The sequence below is a fragment of the Rissa tridactyla genome, chromosome 2, assembly GCF_028500815.1.
Source record: "Rissa tridactyla isolate bRisTri1 chromosome 2, bRisTri1.patW.cur.20221130, whole genome shotgun sequence".
NCBI lineage: Eukaryota > Metazoa > Chordata > Aves > Charadriiformes > Laridae > Rissa > Rissa tridactyla.
In genome coordinates, this window is record NC_071467.1 from 12254263 (window position 1) to 12271667 (window position 17405).

Here is a 17405-nt window from a genome sequence, read left to right on the forward strand (position 1 = left end):
AAAGGGGCTTAGCAACTTATGAGGATTATCAAGATATAACAAAGCTATGCAGGGGGAAGATTAGAAGGGCCAAAGCTCAATCAGAACTCAGCTTGGCCACTGCAGTTAAAGATAACAAGAAGAGATTTTTCCAGTATATCAACAGAAAAAGGAAAACTAGGGAAAATATAGGTCCACTGATGAATGAGACGGGTGCCCTAGTGGTGGAAGACACAGAGAAGGCAGAGTTACTGAATGCCTTCTTTTCTTCGGTCTTCACTGATAAAGCCGTTCCTCACACATCCCATACCCTGGAGGCAAGGGGGAAGGTCTGGAGAGAGGAAGATTTTCCCTTAGTTGAGGAGGACCGGGTCAGAGACCACTTGGCCAAGCTGGACATTCATAAATCCATGGGCCCTGACGGGATGCACCCGCGAGTGCTGAGAGAGCTGGCAGATGTTATCGCTAGACCACTCTCCATTGTCTTTGCAAGGTCGTGGGGAACAGGAGAGGTGCCTGAGGACTGGAGGAAGGCTAACGTCACTCCAATCTTCAAAAAAGGCAAGAAGGAGGACCCAGGGAACTACAGGCCGGTTAGTCTCACCTCTGTCCCTGGGAAGGTAATGGAGCGACTCATTCTGGATGTCGTCTCCAAACACATAGACGAACAGGAAGTTATTGGAAGTGGTCAGCATGGATTTACCAAGGGCAAATCATGCCTGACCAATCTGATAGCTTTCTATGATGTTATAACGGGTTGGCTGGATGAGGGGAGAGCCGTAGATGTCATCTACCTTGACCTTAGCAAGGCTTTTGACACTGTCTCCCATAACATTCTCATTAGGAAGCTGAGGAAGTATGGGCTAGACGAGGTGACAGTGAGGTGGATCGAGAGCTGGCTGAGTGACAGAACCCAGAGGGTTGTGATCAGCGGCACAGAGTCCAGTTGGAGGCCTGTAACGAGTGGTGTCCCTCAGGGGTCAATACTTGGACCAATTTTGTTCAATATATTCATTAATGACCTAGATGAGGGGACAGAGTGTATCCTCAGCAAGTTTGCTGATGATACCAAGCTGGGAGGGGTGGCCGACACTCCAGAGGGCCGTGCTGCCATCCAGCGTGACCTGGACATGCTGGAGAGCTGGGCAGAGAAGAACCTAATGAGGTTCAACAAAAGCAAGTGTAGGGTCCTGCACCTGGGGAGGAAGAATGCCAAACACCAGTATAGGTTAGGGGCGGACATGCTGGGAAGCAGCTCTGAGGAGAAGGACCTGGGGGTCCTGGTAGACAGCAAATTATCCATGAGCCAGCAGTGTGCCCTTGTCGCCAAGAAGGCCAATGGCATCCTGGGCTGCATAGGGAAGACTGTGGCCAGTAGGTCGAGGGAGGTCATTCTCCCCCTCTACTCTGCACTGGTGAGGCCGCAACTGGAGTACTGTGTCCAGTTCTGGGCTCCCCACTTCAAGAGGGACAGGGAACTACTGGAGCGAGTCCAGCGAAGGGCAACCAAGATGATTGTGGGACTGGAGCACCTCCCTTATGAGGAAAGGCTGAAAGAGCTGGGACTCTTTAGCCTGGAGAAGAGAAGGTTGAGGGGGGACCTGATTAATGTTTACAAGTATCTAAAGGGTGGGTTTAAGGAGGACGGAGCCAGGCTCTTTTCAATGGTTCCCAGCGACAGGACAAGGGGCAATGGGCACAAGCTAGAACATAGGAAGTTCCGTTCAAATACACGGAAAAACTTCTTTACAGTGAGGGTGACAGAGCACTGGAACAGGCTGCCCAGGGAGGTTGTGGAGTCCCCTTCTCTGGAGATTTTCAAGACCCGCCTGGATGCAGCCCTGAGGGATGTGCTTTAGGCAACCCTGCTCTAGCAGGGGAGTTGGACTAGATGATCTCTAGAGGTCCCTTCCAACTCTGAAGATTCCGTGATTCCGTGATTCCGTGATTCCGTTCTCTGCATAAATATAATAATTTATACTGTAATTCTTTGTATAAATAATTATTTCTATAAGCATGAAAGCATTTAAATTATGACCCTCTCTGAATGCTGTTTCAGAAATTTGATCCTGTAATGGTCAAAAATTCTCTGATTTGCATCCAGAAAGCTTTTGTTTATATTCATTCCCTCTTAAAACACTGTTCTTCCACTGAAATACATGAAATACTTTCTACTCCACACCCCTCCACAATTTCCCTTTTTCAAAAAAGTGTGAACAATATCTTTCCAATAAGAGTAACACCAGACTTTTGGAAAATGGGCAACACAATGTAACGCCGATGGCTAAAATCTTCAGAGTACTGGCATGTAAAACATAATCCTGAATAATCTGGCAAAGTTATCCACAATTTAAACCACGGTCTCAGGAAGTGTTAGGGAACAAAATACTAATGGACGCTGTAGCCCTGTCCACAATGACTTGGACATAAGGATACCCACAGGCTTGAATTTCTCTCCTTGTCCTCCCTGCTGGGCAGATCCGAGGCAACTCCAGTGTAAAAGGCATTAGAATCTGATACCACAGTGTTGTGACCAAGCTAACAGCTATGTCTATACTGTTGAGGAATAACATATCCCAGCCAAGGCTTGTTTCTAAAGGACTGATCAGCATCTTCACTGCTTCAAGGGTCTGAAGCGAAGCCTCTCCCGAGCACAGTGGCCAGATACCCTCTGCATAGCACCTGGCCTTCAATCTCCTCTGAGTCTGTGGTGCCCCTCTGACACTAAGATAGAGCTAACATGTTATATATTTATTCCATTAAGTGTCTCAAATGACATCTGTGAGTGGTCCATAGTAGGCCACCAGACTGGTGTATTGCAGCACGACACCAAGGGCACACCATGCCCCCAGCAGTGCAGGGAGTCAAACCTGGAGGAGCCTTTGTGTTGGAGATGGTCAGCTGAAGCAGTCTCCAAAATAGCGACAAGGAGTGAAAAAGCAGTTGGGGTTCATTGTTGAAGGTCACTTTCTTTCACTCTGTAATCTGGCAGTGTAACTATAACCAGTCTGCTATTGATGTGCCCTGGGCTGTACAGTGTGAGCATAGCACTGGAATTTTAATGGCACTGATACAGCTTCTCAGCAGAGTTATGAACTGGGCAAATTTTAGCCAGGGATGTCTAAAGATTCTCCACTTCATTTCACTCCAAAGTTCATCTCTTTTCTAATAAATGCTTTTGCTCCTTGAACACTGAAGTACATACAGGAGAACTAAACACTTCGTAAAAGAGGCTCGCTCCAATTTTCAGTGTACCCTGTTTCCCGTATTTCCAACATCAGTGATTATCTAAAGAGCGTAAAACAACCTGCTTTGTAAATCCATACTTAACCTAACAAAAGGTTAAGGCCAAGTTCCCCAGGAGAAGGATTCTTACAGTAATTCCTATTGAATTGCAAAGTATAAATAGAAGAAGGGGAGAGTGCTCAGCAAAACATATGTGTCTCCTAGGAGTATCTGGTGAAACTAAACAGGGAGAAAAGTGCATATTACCCTGCTCAATCTAACCTGATTTTGTGGAACCCTCAGCCAGGCTTGTAGGGGTAGAAAAGCCATGGGGTTCCTCCAAGTATGGGCAGAAAGCGGATTTTGCACGTGCGTAGCTGAAACCAGTTCCACGCAACAAGAAACAATTTTCTTAGCGAATTACGGACTTCACAACCCCCATTTACAAAACAAAAACAAAAGCCCACATAGCCTGCTCTGCAAAAGCTGCTTAGTGTTCCAGAAGGATTTTAAAAACCTGCTTTAGTTCTCTCAGTATTAGGACCTTGTCCTTCAAGCAACCTTGTGCTTACACAGAGCTCATTTACTTCAGCAGTGCTGCACAGAGGGTTCCACCCATGCACAGCAGACCGTAGGGCTGGGGGAGGTAGCGGATGCCTGTTTGCATCCAGCAAACACATTTACCATGTACAAAAGGAGTCTCACAAGCTTATCTCTGCCTCTACTCCCTGTGCTTCTGGTGGTAACATTTGGTTGCACATGCTGTGAGGGGAACATTTAAATCAAAACCTCTTTCCACTAGAATTTCTAAGGGGAAAAAAAAAAGCCTTTGGAGATACTTCCAACAGAACTGTAGCATTGTTTAAACACGGGGCTTGAATATGCCTGATTTAAATATGCCCTTAACAGCCCATGGCAGATCTGCAAGATGGATCCTCATGCAAGTACAAGTATTATCATATAGTTTCTTTGACCTTACAGGATTGTGAAAGGGCTTCTACAAAACCACACTGAGCGTTCCTCCAATAGTATCACAACATCATCTGAAAAGCAGGCTTGATAGTTGTAGCCGACATCAAAAGCAGCTGCTTTAGGCCTGTTTTTACAGAAGCCTGTAACCCTTCTGAAACACAAAACACCACTTCCCACCTTCTGATAAAAAATAATTTTGTCGTTGCCTGAGCAGTCCATTATGTTAACAGAACCCTTCACAGGTCAGATCATAATGTGCTTTTTTTCAAGAAGAAACTCCAAGCAGTCCCAGTGAAGATTGACATGAGAATGCAGCCTTCAGAGATGGCAGTCATGGGAATACATCCTTCCTTCTTTACCCTGACTTCCTTCTTCTTTCTTCTTCTCCTATTAAAGACAGAGAACTTGATTATCTTCACTTCCCTATAGTCATTCTTCTACATCCTCTCTTTACCCCCGTGCCTACTACCCCAATTCTTGATATTTTCGCTTTGTGAACACCCTGATTACCTCTTTTCCCTAATCTCTCTGCCGTCTTAAAATCCCTGAATTTCTCCATTTCTCTCTCTAGCTGCATCTTGTCATCTTCTCCTACCTTTCTTATTCTGTTGGTTACAGTTTGAACTCTTCTCTAATTCAAATGTAGACAATCCCCAGCCTGGGTCCCCTGTTTCAAGCCCCCAGCACCCAGAAACTCCCAATATCTCATCCTTTCTGGAACTCAGAAGGTGTATTCCAGTCTCCACATCATTAACGTCAGTCATAACTGAGATTTTGTACCGCAGAAAATCTCTAAGTTTCAGCTTTTCTTATCTATCCACACAGCACCATCTTTCCATCCAAGCTCTTATCCTCCTGTGCTGCTATCAACAAATCAGAGCTGCAAGAGGTCAGGTAGTCTACCCTGCTCTACCCAATCCTTAATCAGGATCAGATATATCTATTTTATTCCTAACAGATGCTTTCCTAATCTGTTCTGGGTAGCAGAGACCCCATAACCTCCCTGGGAAATCTTTTCCAGTGCCTCACTATCCTGACCAATAGGAAGACATCCCCCTATCTAACTTAGATGCAATTTAAGCTCAACACTTTTGGTCTGGTCCACCACTTTTCACTCATCTCGATGGATACAATTTGTTTCCACCTCAGAGAAACTTAGGGTGCTACTACAAAGATTACTTTTACTGGCTTATTGCTTTGCTCTATGAATTTACCCTTTCATCCCTCCACAGCAGCACCTGTAACCTCCCCACTTCCTTTGCACATCATTTGGCTTCAGGGATCTTTGTCACTTTACCCACTGCCTTCTATTTTTCATTATGTCAGCTGTTGTCTGAGTTCAATGTCTGTGTGACAAGAGCCCAAGCCAGTCACAGCAATGATGTGAATAGGTTTAAACCTGTCCCTTATATTGAGATTCCAAAGAAGATCGGGAGGCTTTACAATGCAAATACACCCTTTTCTCTCCCTAATAGGTTTAATCCAACTAAAAACTACTAGGTATTATATAATAAAAGCTAGAAAAATATCTTTTTAAGTCAAGAAAACTCAAAGCAACAAAATCCAATGCAACATGAAGAGGAATGTTTGAGCTTGCTCCTTCCTCAGCCCATTGTAGAGTCTTGCTTTTAATAGTTCACTGCCTCATCAAGTGGCAGGCTCTTAAGAATGTTCTTTTGTCCTCTACGGAAGGTGACTGGCTCATCCCCACAGCCTCTGCATGAAGTACAGGCTATCCACAATGACCACCTTGTCAGCCACAATTGCCATCCCTGGAACCTCTTTCACTGCTGAATAGCTTCCAAGGGCATGTCTCCTGAGAGACCCAACCATTGTCTTGAAGCAACATACCTGAATAATCAGCTTCACTACCTACAGCTCAGTTTTGAAACCAGGGCATTTGTGTGTTGGAGAATCCTATGTTGGCCCTTATCGCCGAGAAGAAATCTTCAGGAACATGTCCCAGACCACTTATCATCTTATAAAGCATATCTCAGAAGACTTCCGCTCTGCATTGTTTCCAAAAATCTTGACAGCAAGTAGGGTCTTGGTTTGCTAAGGCCACTGCCAGTTGTGCTGATCAATACTTAACCTCATGTCTCAGATGGTACCCACCAACTCTCTCTTCTGAGACCACCAGAGGAATACTGAAAACCTAGCACATGGTGCAAGTTTTAACATGCTACAGTAATAACATTTGTTTTATTATTTCTCAATTTAATATCAATATGAAAGCAGCTGAATAAGGTCCCTTACTTACTGTCTGAAAAGAAACTAACAATAGTTCTGAGTGAGGAAAAACATTTAAACTAAAGAATGGCATTTTGGCCCTACCTTCCAACAATATGTCAGCAACGCCAAGAAATTTTTCAGCAGTGCATGATCATAGACCGTGTACAAGTTGCAAATCTCCAAGGAAAATGAAGTGTCAGACGTATGGTTTTCAATTTAGTGTCTCTTGTCAGCCTGTGTCATACAATACTCCCATCATCTCAGGATGATGTTATTAAGTTATAGGGCACCTCAGCTCTCTACTTCTCGCTAGATATGTGTGCTCATGAAAACTGCTAGGTTCACCAGTCCTGAAAATGAAATCCAAAGCACTGCTGTGTTCAGCCAGGGAAATGGCAAAATATATTGCTGAATGAAATCCTGCCTCATCTGTGACTCAGAGGAACAGGGTTATTTTTTAGCTCCAAATCTATTTGATGGCATGTCCATCAAGACTCTGAAAGTGACACTGAGGCTGTCTTAGGCCTGGTTATGGTCGGATTAGACTGTTAATGCTTCAGAGAGAGGGTCATCTTCCTACACAGGTGAACCTGGATTCTCTGCACAGCCCTGACCCACTGCTGCTCACTGGATGCCTCTGTACCACAAGCTACCTGCACCAACAGCAGTGGGGTTTCGTGGTTCAGACATGTCTATGGAGAACTTAAACGTCCTGATATCACCATGAAATTGTGGAAGATACTCTGTGTGCTGTGGTGATCACGATAGCTTCAGTTTCATGAAGATCTTTTCAAATTGAATATTAAAAAAGAAATATGTTTTGGTTCGCCTTGTGACACACCAGAAGACTTTTTGACACTAGAAAGTTTTTTCCTTCTCTGTCTTTTTATGTTGGGGTTTAAACATTGTAACATTTACTGAACTTTACTAGAAAATTACCTCTGGGGTATTCTGCAGTAGGCTCTTTCTTGTTAAAATCTAGTTATTTCTATTTAAAATATATTAATGAGCATTACTAACAGGTTTTTTATGCTGTTTTGACAAATGTTTGTTAGCTTTGTACTTATCTTCTTCCCATGTGCCATGTTTTACAGTCTTGAAAGACAAAGGAGACTAGTGTACTAGAAGACCTGGCAGAAACACAAAGCCACAAAACCACCTCCTTCTTGTTATTTAAAGGAACTCTACTGTATTTTACCTGTCTTGCAGGATGAGCCCCAAATTCCCTGAAAGGCACTAAAATTCTACTGACTAAATTGGCTTCAGAGCAGGTTAAAAGGAAGCAAGCTTGTGACATGTCAAAATAGTCACCTGATATTTTTGAGAAATGCACACAGTCAAAAGAATCCAAAAAACACACATGCTGCTTTTAGTAATTTCTAGTACTATGCCTACCTAAGCCAGAAAGTACAGTATGGGCAAATACATGGTGAAAAAAGCTAGCATGCCAACAACAGATTGGAAGCAGAGGACTGAAACTTTTTCCTCATTAATTAGCTGGCTAACCTTTATTTTAGTGGCATATTACATTTTTTTTTAGTTACTTATATTAATAAAATGGACACACAAGTTTACTAAGCCCTCTGCAGACAAATAGAAAGCCTCAACAACCTTAAGAATTTGTACTTTGAAGGAGAAATACAAAAAACAAATTCAAAACCAAGACAGAACAAAAATTGGTGTTAGAACACTGGTTGTGGTATTTCTACTTTTAATTTTTATAGTTACAGATAAGATATACATATTAACACAATTTCCAAATAACGTAATTTTTATTAATTAGACATGCATTTAAGAATATACCCAACTTCATTCATCATAAGAATCCCGTTGCTCTCATGCTTAGATATTTTCAAAAAATGAATATATGCAAGCGTATCAGCTGGGTAGCCTCTTACAGGAGCCAGGGTAACAAGTAGGTCTTGAGTGGAGATAACAGCACACAGCTTTCTGAGATTGACACGCCATGATTGCCTTAAACTGATAAAAATCTGTGTTTCCACTGGAAGGGGTCATCCCAGACTTTCCCTAGTCTTGCAGTCCAGCTGCCTTGCCCTGTGTAGATACAGGAACTCATACAGCCGCACCAAGAGCTTGTTCAGAGATGTGATTTGGCTGAAAACTTATCTGAAAAATTTATTTTCACCAAAAGAGAACAGTGAAGTGATTACACAATATCTAGTTGTTCCACATCTGATGGTCTGGTTCACAGAGCAGCTGTCTTCTGGAAGCCACATATGTTGACCTATGCACGCAGCATCTCTAGTCCCTTGAAAATAATTCCCATAGGGCTTTAATCAGACCTACTGTATTGTACGTATCAATCATTTTATTAACAGAGCTTCTCTTAGGCTACACCAATACAAGTAAATCAAACAGGGCCAAGGCACAGACCCTGGCAATGGTCTGCAATCATCTGTTCTAACTGTTAGCAGAGCATCTTGCTTAGGTTTGGCCCATGCCAAGTCGTACTGCCCAGACAACACCCAAGCACAGCTCAGGAGATAGTAGATGCCAAGGATTGCTTCCAGTAGGCAATTTGGATGTTTTGGGGAGAAAGGGAGCGAGCTTGAGCATATGGAGTGATCCATTGCCATGCTGCTTGGACTCACTGAGCACAGTCCCCAGGCAGATCAATTTAGTGCCACAGAGGTTGCTTTCTAATCCAACTCCTAAAGGCTGAGTTTTACAAATGGGAGACTGAGTGTGTGCCTTCCAGTAGCCGTAGGAAATACTGCATTGCTGGGGAATGCAGCACAGCAACAACTGAGATGGTTTTGGCTGCCTCTGGATTGCTCAACTAATCCATCAGTTACAAATCAAGTGCAGAACAGATGGGGCACTTCTGGGTATAATCATCTGGAAAGGTTTATTTGATGAGAGCCTTTGTACGCCATGTTATCTGTGTTGGACAAGGAAATAACACAAAAAGGACAGGGCTACTGAAACAACATCACGCGTGACTGCTATTCTCCCTCTGCGGTTCTCAAGCCCTTCATTTGAAGTGCAAGCTTTCTCCAGCCTTTTGCTCTTCTATCCAGTACCAGACACATTCCCCTTTGATCTTCATTCACATGTGATTTCTCAGACTTTCCAGGATGAGCAGAGCAAGCATGTCACCAAGATTCTTCAGAGTTCGGGAAAACAAGTGAGCTGCTGGCAAAACAGTTCAGAGCCCTCCCTGCAAAAGAGCTACCATGAACCAGGTGCAGCCAGCCACCAAACCCACAGCTTACAGCAGCCCAGATTCGGGCTTAGTAAGTGCCTTAGGCTCAGTTGGCAAGGAAAGAGAAATCTATAAACTGTATCCAAGGAGGTGCATGTTTTGGTAGGAACCCAGAAAATACTGATTTCCTGACTAATAGATGCCACATCTACAAAGTGGTCTCTTTCCCCTGAAAAGCTTGGCAAAGTCTTGGATCTGTCAATGTTTCTTTTCGTGTTGAGTCACAATCCAGAGCAGTTTGTCGCAGCTCCACAGATGGCGCTGTCAGCTCAAGAGTTAGTCGCTGCTCCCCTCACAGTTTTTTTTCTAAGAAGTCCATGAAACACACCACAGTCATCCCAGTGGGAAGCTCTTGAGACATACTAGTAGTTGTGTGGCTGTATTTTATAAGATTTTGCAAGGAAAATGGCATAAAATCTTGCACCATGCAATCCTGAGTAAATTACGCCCTTGATCTCCTATCAACCTCACATTTCCTTTTCACAACAATATATTTATTCCAGCTGCCACCTTTTCACAAAATCATGAGGAACTGTGGAAAGGAAGGACTCAGAAGGCAGTCCGGGCCATCCCTTACTCCACAGCAGAGTAGACTGTATGTACACACCCATCCCTGCCAGATGTTTTCCTGCACTGTCCGCAAAGATTTCCAGCAAAGGAGATTCTCATTCCATCTGTCCCAGAGACTGCCTATTTTTACCATCAGAAAGATTTTCCCAATTTTTACAGTTTAAGTCACCACTTCTTGCCCATCCATCCTGGACGTGCAAAATGGATAATTTTCTCCCTCTGCAATATTCTTGCATTTTCTAAGACTTGTGTCTTCTGTTCCCTATTTTCTCCTTGTTAGTCTTCTCCATTTATTTCATCCTTTTCTCTTAGCTCATGTTTTCTAGACCTCTGCCAGTTCTCATTGCTATCTTCTTTTAAATTGGTCTGTATCTTTCTTGAGGCACAGTGTCCAACACAGAAGACACTACTCCAAAGATTCTTATTAACATGGAAAGTGCAAAAACATCGCTTCGCAGTTCCAGCAGGCTGTTATCCCTTCTGCTTATACATCTCAGCATGGTGCTCACCTTGTTTACAATAACATGACATTGTTACACGTATTCACCTTATTCTACCCCTTTTTTACCCCCAGGGCCTTATTTGATGAATTGCTACCTAGTAGGCTGCTGTTTTGTATTCGTTCAGCGCATTCTCCCTGCCCAAGTTCAATGTCTTTCACTTGAGCCTGTTGAATTTCCTTCTGTTTTGGGGACCATTCCTCCAGTTCTTCAGGAGTAGTTTGAGTTCTGACCTGCTCCTTAATTTCTCTTACCAGCTCCATATCATATGCAATTTTAACAACATGGTTTTAATTCTGTCAGACAAACTGTCAAGAAAATACTAAACAGCACTGGCCTCTGGAAAGGTATCAATGCAGCTGTTCTCAGGAAAACTACAGTTAGAAAACGACAACTGATAACTACTCTTTCAGTGCTGTTTCTTCCCCTATTTTGCACTTGCTTATTCCTTCCTAGCTTATCTGTAGTGCTTTATAGAATAGTTGCATAAGGGTGAGTAAAAAGAGTACTGTCTGATTTAGAATAAATCCAGATTTTTAGTTCAATGACCTGTTAAGTGAAAGCACATACCATAAAAGTTAGATCAAAGAGTAGCAAGAGCTTCTCACTTTCTGATTTTTACTACCCTCTCCTCTGCAGCGGATCAGCCCATCAGTGCTTTGCTTATTCGTAAAACATAATTATCATGCAAGAGAAGTTCATTATAAGCTGTAATTTGTTTGCTATGGTTTTACAGCATCTAGAATGAGCAGAAAAGGACGAAATAAAGTAGCAAAAAAAAAAAGCGCTACAAATCTAAAGAGTTTCTTGCAAATGAGAGCTCCTTCACATTTCTGTCTGATCAGCAATTATCCTGAACAAGAGAAAGACTACATAAAGAAAAGAAATTTCTCTTGTTTTAGAAAATTATGATGAATTTAAGACACCTTTACAAATGAAAAAAGGCTTTTGATTATTAGAGATCATTCTTAATGAAGAAAGAAAATGTCCAAAAATTGCCTTTGAGAATAAATTTAGAAGAGGCATGTTAATGAGCTAACTTAGGGCAAAACAGCTACCAGCCTAAACCTGGAACTGGAAAACTAAAATATTCGTATGAGTATACAAAACATGAATAATATCCATTAGTACATGGAAACTGGTGACCAAAAGAGTTTAAAAGAATGAAGCAAACTTTTAAATGTAATTTCTACAGCTGAAATTATGCCGTATTTTAGTTCTACTAGAAAAATGGGAGTCCCAGATTATATAACTGGGTCTTCCAGAAACAAAATCATGTATGAAAATAAGGATTTCAGGTTCAGTACTGGTCCACATTAAGATCTGCAGTTACCCCTGTTTAGTATAAATTGCCTGAGGAATCTACTCTAAGCAGCAATAAAAGCCTGTTCACTAGAATCCTCTTTTTCACCTTGTGTTCAGGGCTGATAAAGAATCGCTAAAATTTAATACCGACTCAGATTCATCTCTGCATAGAAGTAATAAGACATCTGCTATTCTTTCAGGTGTAATAATGTAAATATTTTATGGTCACAGAAATTCTACTAAAAATGTGTTACACAAGTAGAAGCTACTGTTATTTCCTCAGACCGGATACCCCTTGGTGGGCAGTGTAAGACTAAGTCCCTGCAATGGGACAAATCCCTGAACATCTTCCTGACAATACTGCATCACTAAAGAGAAACTTTTGGAGGCGATGTAAAAAACAAGGCTTGGATGCATGTCAGGTTTAAATACCCTAATATAAATACCTAAATACTCTGCAGGAGTGGGGATGTCCTTGCTGATTTCCTGCACTATGGCTCAGTCCCTGTGTTATCAATGTCACACTTCCCGCCGTACAGCTTCCTTCTCATGTAGGAACTCCCTAAACTCCTCCACAAGGTCTTCTTGCTCTCTTCACAACCCAATTTGCGTTCAACACCCAGGCTTGCCAAGTTGCATAAGCAGGCCTTGTTTGAAGACATCAGAGACATCTGCCAGTTCAAGTGCCAGGCACTTTTTGTTTGTAACTGGAGATTTTGCCCAAGAGAGATGAGAAATCTGAGTAACCCTTCGACTCTGAAAAAGAACAGCCAGTCCTGACAGACACTTCTTGTTTTCAGCTTTCTAGATTATCACTTTTTAAGTTTAGAACTTCCAGTTTTTAAGCAAGGAAGATAGTTGCAAACACTTTAACTTTATTTAATGCATTCATTCCAAACTTCAAAAGACCCGAGAAGACTGAAAGGGCACACTCTGCTGCAGGGGGGCACAGAGATTTTGGAGACACAAAGTGAGAATTAAAAGCTTACACAATGTGATGGCCTTCAGCTGGCCTCCTGAAGTAAACCAAGGCAAGAAAAATCTGTGTACCAATTTTTGCTTTTAAATGCTTTTCCCTTAATTGTCTTTCTATTGCTAAAACGAAACCCTTTTTATGAAGGCCCTAATAGGTCATTGGCCATAAAACCACGGGAGTCAAAGCCCAGTTGTTGACAACTATGGTGTATACTCTCCTGTGAGCCACGTTTGAGATTGGGCAAGGACTAGGCAGACCGTCCTGAGATGTATCAAAGCACAAGACACGAGACCTCAGAGAAACAAAAGGAAGAGACAAGGATGACAAAGATGCAGTTAATCCTACCCATGTTACCGAGTAATTCTAAAAATCAAGCCCCAGATTTGGTTTCCAAACTCAGCATCTATTCTATGTGGACAATCAAATTGCTTTGTTAGCTTCTTAGCTCTCTAGCACTCACCAAATGGGATTTCTCAGCACATTGCATTACAATCTCTTCCATCTCTCAGAGCCACAATCTCTCAGAGTAAGCAAAGGAATTTTGTTCTCATGTTCACAGACAATGGCAATTTTCCTTTATCCTTTAAATCTTGGCTTAAAAAACACAGGACCACTAGTCAAAATCTCAAATACCAGCCGCATTTGTGTATGCGGAATATCATTCCTCTGCATGAGAGATGTTATAAACAGAACTTTGATAAACAGAGGTGTATGATAAATAAATATGATATGTAAAGCTGTCAGGGACATGACAGAAATGAAAGTTTTGATTAGTGGGAAATTTGATAACCAATGTAATACAACAAATGAAAGTCACTGGAATCTTCTTTGTTCTTCTGGCTATGCTTATTTATACAGTGAAATCCAATATTTGGTATGTTTCTTATCAGCTGGTCGGCAATGAATTTTAAATTTAAAGTTACAACCAAGCATTTGTTATTTGTCAAGCTGGAAAGAAAGGAAATTGTTGAAAAAGTGACTGCTAAGAGATGACACCAGCCTTGTGTTCACTTTCAGCCACAGCCCCAAATTAAAGCAATTATTTCAAAATGACTGACGCAGACAAGTTTTCATATTGCACATTTGGAAGGAGAATGATACTATCTGTATACACAGTCAGGAATAAAAATGCGAAGTTTTACCCTGGGCTTTTAATATGCATGACAATAAAGAAACGTTTGAATGTTGACTGTATTCCCTTTCAATCTGTTCAAAATCTAGAGGGGGGAGTATATGCTATAGCATTTCCTCTTCCACATGTAGTTTGCCACAGTTTTCAAGTAAATCCCTACAGCTGACTACAATCTGTTCTATCAGATGCCTTTGCAGGGTCAACGTATAGTGTTGCACTATATTTATTGCTAGCTGGTGAAAACTGAGTGTCATTTAAAACTTTCATCACAACTACAATTTGGCAAGAGATTCTATTAAAGTTCATGTCTGTGGGGATTCAAACATTGGAGTCTTATAGACAATTCTACAGCCATTTGATGTGGAAAACGTCATTATTGCTATTTGATGCTCAGTGTTCATTTCCTTTAAATTGATGCAATTATTCAAAAATGATTTTGAGATTATTGGGTAAGACTTTTGAGAAGGAGAAACATGGGAAAATAGGGAATGAGCATTTTAAAGTAGAAAGTGAAATATGTACAGCCTTATCCATTGCAGAGGAACATACTGTGGGAGACAGGCCATTGGCCATGGGCTATTATGTTTTCATTGCCAGTTCATTATTCAGGTCTCTCATTCACAGCATTACCAGTTTTTTGCTGGGGGTAGCAAGATCTATGGCTCAGCTCAGAACATCACTACTGCAAGGAAATTACAATCATTCCACTGAAAGTCATCACATACCAAGCAAATGTTCAATTAGCTCAAAGATTTAAAATGTATGTTTGACTATTTACTGATCATATTATAACTCATAACCCTTCAATGTCAAACTAAAAGAGAACTTAAAGGTGGCTACTGTCCCCCCAAAACCAAGAAATAGCTCAAAAGATTTTTAAAATATACAAGCCTCAGCAAATTTTTCAGTCAAAATTACACTACAAATGTTTTACCATCATTTTCTTCTTAACCAAATCAAAGATGTTGATGTTTCAAAACAAACAAACAAACAAACAAACAAACATAAAATCCAGGTGTCAAAGAATTGCAGAAAGATTAATGTTAGAAAAGACCTCTTTATCAAAGCAGGACTACCTTGAAAGCTAGATCAGGTTGCTTAGGGTTGCCAGATTAGTTTAGAAAATCTCCAAGGATGAAGATTACACAATTTCTGTGAGCACTTCATCCAGTGCCGGACCATTCTTAAAATATTTTTCCTAAACTCATGGCCAGTTTGGATATCACTGGAAGGAAGGTGGTGTAATCTTGTTCCTCCATCTGAAAGGCATCTTTCTATCACCATTGATCCCTGAAAAGGTGTACTGGCTAAGTCAAAGCAGTATTTATGTTAGAAGGTATTTGTGGGGTTTGGATCTATATATTTAACAGAGGAGTCTTCTATGAGGATCTAAAATCTGGAGCTCTGTATTTACAGACTCAAGTCTTTGCTCTTTAAATCAAACAAACCGACTCTGTTCAGCAAAAAAACCCAACAGCAAACTGAACTCTCTATGTGCAGTGTTGCCACTGTTGCTACAAGAGGGAAATAAAGTGACACTTCATTATAATGTACTATGTCAATATTTCCCAGTTAATTTTCTCTGTAAATAACCTTAGTTGTTTCCATTCCCCACTACTTTGGATCTAAATTAGTGTACTTTGATGTTATGGACATATTTCTTCCTAAGTCTTCCTGAACTCTTATGGTGTTTATCTGCCCATTCCCCACCCATCTCTACTCCCACTGATCCCTGGTTTATATTTTAGGAAAAGCTAGATTTCAGATTTCCAAAATATCTGTCCTAAACATGAAGTATTTTAAGAGACTGAAACATCCTTTCAGATCAAAACTATTCCCAAACTACCCAACACCTTTAAAAAGTAACTGAGCAAGACAAACAAGATTAACCAGGAGATACCTCTTAGGTAAAATTAACTCCTTTTCAAAAAGCCTGCATAAGTCCCGTGCCATGACAATGTGCTCAGAACACTCCCACATACTTTGCTTGAATTTTGCAGCATTTCAAAATATAAATTCAGAAGGGCAAAGATAGTTTCTTCCCATGAGAACTATGGAGCAGATTTGAGTGATAATTTAATTAGTTTCTTTCTGGTCTCTTCCAAACTTCAAGATTTGCACCAGTTCTTAGGTAGCTCAAATACGTTGTGCCATCACTTAAATTGCTTTTTGCAAATCAAAGTCACACCAGTTCTCACAAGCTTAGTTGCATTCTGGAGACGGGGCTATATGCCAAATGTGCATACTTCTATTATCATCTTCAAGCTTATATCATTCATCATTCTTAAACAGATATAATTTTCTAATTAGAGTAGTGAATGGGGCATTGTACCAGGCTTTATAAGACATAAATTCTGTTCCCAACTCTGCAGTGGACCTGTGGGGCAAATTGTTTCAGTTCTCTGTGAATTAGTTCCCTTAGCTGTATTGGAAGGTAATGACCTATTCTGGCGAGCTTTAGATATAGTGTTTTAAAGTATTCATCTTTCTTCTGCATGCCAGAACAAGACTCAAAGTAGAACAACTTTTCCCAGAGAGATCTAATTGAAGAAGCAGAGATACAGCCTTCTGGCCTAAACTTTAAATGGAGAGCAATACAAATTTCGTAAAATACAGCCCCTATGTGAATTGCCCATTTATAACACATTCAGATTCCTGGTTCTTTCATATTAGTTCATTTGCTGACATAAGCTATTCCCTCTCTAAGTGCTCTTGGCAAAGACCGATGAAAAAAAAATGCTATTCCATTGAAAGGTGCCATCATTTGACACCTGACATGGATCTGGCCTGTTAACCTGCAAATTCTCCCCCTGAGACCACTCAGCTCACCCAGCAAGGCAATTCTGCGAAAGGTGATACAGTATGCTGAGGACACAGATCATACAAATTAGCTGACCACCAGGTAAGTCCAGAGCCCAACACAGTAGAGCTCTATCACTGTGGTTCCACGCTGAGCTCACCAGCTCAGTAGCCTGTGACTCACACCGCCCTGCTCCGATGAACCCCTCTGGAGATCCACACTGGTGCCTCTGCACAGCACTGCCCTGCACAATGTGGAAGTACCGATGTGTCCAGATCTGCTTCAGACCCCCTGGAATTATAATCCACCACGTGGTATTAAAAAGGCCCATGTCAGCTATTTGAAAATGTCTCTCTCCGGTATTACAGCACCATCTAAATTATCAATATGAACGCATACAGCCGTCAGTGAGGGGTCCTGTGTGCCTCCACTTCACATGAGAGTCCTGATATAAGTGCTTCTGAAGCCACTAGAAGGAATCCCATAAG